This window comes from Cryptomeria japonica, chromosome 10 (genome assembly GCF_030272615.1).
Source record: "Cryptomeria japonica chromosome 10, Sugi_1.0, whole genome shotgun sequence".
In the NCBI taxonomy this organism is placed as follows: domain Eukaryota; kingdom Viridiplantae; phylum Streptophyta; class Pinopsida; order Cupressales; family Cupressaceae; genus Cryptomeria; species Cryptomeria japonica.
In genome coordinates this window covers 696,704,438-696,708,342 of record NC_081414.1, presented here as the reverse complement: position 1 = coordinate 696,708,342, position 3,905 = coordinate 696,704,438, and positions in this window count along the sequence as shown.

Genomic DNA, 3,905 nt, shown 5'->3' with positions numbered 1-3,905 from the left:
AAAACGAAAAATACGCATAACGTGGGCGTAGGTATTCTTTTAACGTACGTTCAGTCTTTCAGACGTGCCGTAGGTTTCAGTCGACGAATCCGTAGAATAATATTTGAGCCGTCGATACCAGACACGTGGAACAGACACGCGGGATTCTCGCCATGTCATCCCTGTTGGCGTGTGGTCGGAAGTAATTTTCACATTCTGAAAGTCTGACGTGGGCCATGTCCTGTGACCTGCCAATAGTACATAAACGCCGTGACAAATAAACGTCGTTTAGCGTCGGCGAAAGACAAGGAATACCTAAAAAAACTTACATAACTCTGTAAGTGTACGGCATGATGGTCGACCCCACGTATAAAAATAATAATTGCATTCTGATTTTCATCAATCTATTTAATAAATATAAAATAATTGTCTGACAAGTGGGTTAAGATGTCTCGCCTATCCAGTTTCTAAGATGCACCCAAAAATCAATGCTCTTCATACATTATAAATAAATTGTAATGGTTGCTTGGTACATCCTAAGGGCTGGATAGTCATTTCGCTAGATGCATGTATAGTTTTTTCCCCTGTTGTTTGAGTGCATCTATCTCTTGGCAGGACAAGGAGAGGAGCCCTACATGAGGGAGGGATAGTTAGGAGCGACCTTTAACTTCATGCCGTGGAAGAAGGAAGAGCATAAAATTAGAGCCTCACTTAAGAAGGTAAGAGGACTTAGAAGATAGAGGATGGAATGAATGAATGAATGAAAGATTTTAATAATGGTCACGAGGATAAAGTAGTTTATAGTATTCAAAAACAATACATGACTCTTCAATGCAAAGGATTTATGAAGTTTGTAATTTTTCCTTGAGACCAAATCTATTAAAATGAATTTTGACGATAAGATTTGCAATTGCTTCCAGTCTTACCTCCGCAAACAAGGTACTTGAATTATCAACTTGCAGAGTGTCTCCATAGCCGCCATGAATGCCTATGTATACTAAGCACTTTATGATGAAGTGTCATTCTATCTCCAATGTTCCCTTGTTGCAAAATCGACATATTCTTCTTTCCCACTCTATAGGTAGCACCTATCTATCAATTTTCATATCTAAGATGATGAGAGCTAGTTCTTAATTGGGCTATCAACATTTTGCTTTCCACTTGATATTTGCTCCTACGTAGGCTTTTTCCTCGCAATGTCTTGTGAGCCTAAATTCTTTGATATAATCTCTTTTTTGCCCTATTTGTGGCATTCCTAAATTTTTATCTTGCATATTTTTTTAATTTCCTCATTTTTATTTGGATATTCGTGCATATTAACATCTCACTTCTCCATGCATTTGTCAATGATGTTTCTGTTACAAGTGTGGTTGTCGTTGCACCAAAAGATCGACCTTGTCATTGTACCAAAAGATCAACCTGTTAATGCCTGATACAACCACTAGACTTATAGAATCCACATGAGGTGGTTAAGCCATGTCACAAGCCCGAGCGCTACGCTGCACAACACAAGGAGAGCAAGGGCGCACACCTTGCAACGATTTCTCCATTCTTTGGACCTTTTGTAGCTAACTTAATAGCCCAACCATTGTCGATGCTTCCAAGGGGGAAAGTACCTATCTGAACCAATAAAATGTCATATGTAACAATAGTCATAATTTTAAGCTTGCTAAATGATAAGATGCTTTTGGATTCATTCAACTTGTTTCCACTTCTAATATGACGTATTATTGCCCCAAATTTCACACCCATAGAAAATCATTGGAGTAACAAGTAAGCCAAAAGGTGTTATCTTGGTTTTCCAATCCTATAACTAAACATTTCTACATCTATTATTCCTGAGAAGTATTAGATTTCGTAATAAACAAAATTAATTTAAGAAAAATATCTATTAAATTTTAATTGAGGAGTGAGGTAATATGATAAGTGAATTAATGGCACAAGCTCAAGAGGTTATGAGTTAACTCTTAATCAAGAGACAAGTTGTTAGAATCCATAAGTAGATATAGAACTCAAAATCTTAGTGCAATAAATAGAATTATTAAAATTGTAAATGAAAATGATATTGAAATTAAAATACTAAGATAGAGAGTCTCAAAAAGGATTACAAGAGTTTACACTGGCTTTGTTTTGCTTACTAACAAAAAAATAAAAGAGACCTACAAGTATATGCTCTTACAATTTCCAAATTTGATGAGAATTGGGGTAAGGTATATAAAACCAAAAAATAAAGGATTGCTTATCCAAGTTTTCAAATCTATGAAGACAAGGAAAAATTATGATCTCATGAATGTACAACTCATTATCCTATCCTATTTAAGTAATTAAAATAAGTCACCTAACTAAACTTAGATACATATGTGCAATGTCACTCTTAGAATAAACATATCTAAAGTAATAAAAATTACATTGACAAAGCTAACCGAGTCAAGTAAGATAGTGACCCTTGATTAGATAAAGGTGACACTTGCTTACTATCAATTAAAATAGATTAGATATAGATGGTGTTTGATGACCTCAAATTAAAGGTGATATGTCATTATTCACCACCTAGGTAAAAAAATATTATTACTCCAAGTAAGCTTAGTAAATAGGTGTAACATTGTAATTGGGACATAGGTTGTTATGATAAATTTTAATATTACACCAATACACCCTCTTAAGTGTAATCAAGGGGGAGAAAAAGTGGGTTTCAACAATGAGGCCATGATAGATACTCATGTACAAAGATGCCCCATTTCCCTTAAGGACAAAAGAGAGAGTCTAGATAACTTGCCTCCTACTCTCCCCACAAAAAAATGGGTTGCCTCTAGCACCAAAAATAGATGGACAACTTCAAATGTTGATAACGATCCACTTTTGCCAAACATTTACTCTCTTTAGAAGAAATAGGCTCATAGTTCTATGTAGAAGGTCTTCCCAATCCACAAACGAATATGAGAGAAAACAAGTCATGATTATAAACTCAAAAATATGTGTATCAATATCTATGTTGGTAATAAGTAATGTCAATATCTAATCAAAATTCCTAGATGCAATTGTAGAAAGTGGCAACTTAAAGGCACATGGATGATGAAACAATATCTAGGTGTCAAAAAAGAAGATGTGGTTATTATAGCATTTCCATCAAAGAGGAAAACTAGATATTCAATAGCATTATTTATATCTAGAAAAGGCGAGATTCTACAAATAAACATGAAATATTTATAAAGTAATCATCCCTATGTAATGTATATGATAAACATGAATGATGTTGCTAAGAAAAATGATTAGATGCCTTCAAAGAGGTAACTCTAAATTCTATAGAAATGGTAGGAGATAATGGAATCCTAGTACATGTTTATATAACTTAATAGTTTAGATTACTATGCTACTCATCCCAAGTTTCAATCACAAGTTGTGTGGGTGTGAATATCTATAGACGGTGCAACAAAAGGAGAAGGAAGTTTAATAGATTTCTTGATACCATATACATGTATAGGATTCTTCAAGAAAACATTAGTGTTAAATGGAGGTTCATGTTCTTCATGCAATTGTTTGATTATGATCCAGGGAATGAAAGGACACTCTATTGCTATGTGGGATATAAAATACCCTAAAAAACATAAAGATACTCTAAGACTATCTCATCAGAGTTTGACCATTGCATTTTTATGTTTAGGTTCACTTAGCTCAAGAACAAATACACATAAATAGGGTAAGAGATCTTGTTCAAGGTAGTGATTCTTGATCCCTTCTTTCCAATATGGATGATTCTTTTGATCCAATGTTACAATTTAGAACATTGAAGTACAAGAGTGACACTTTATAATTAGTTTACTTTATAGTTCCTTTTTTGAAAAATTTAAATTTTTATAATAATGAAAATTGTGTTAAAATATTGAAAGTGTAGTCATAGGACAAAATGAGATTAGATAGACAACAAT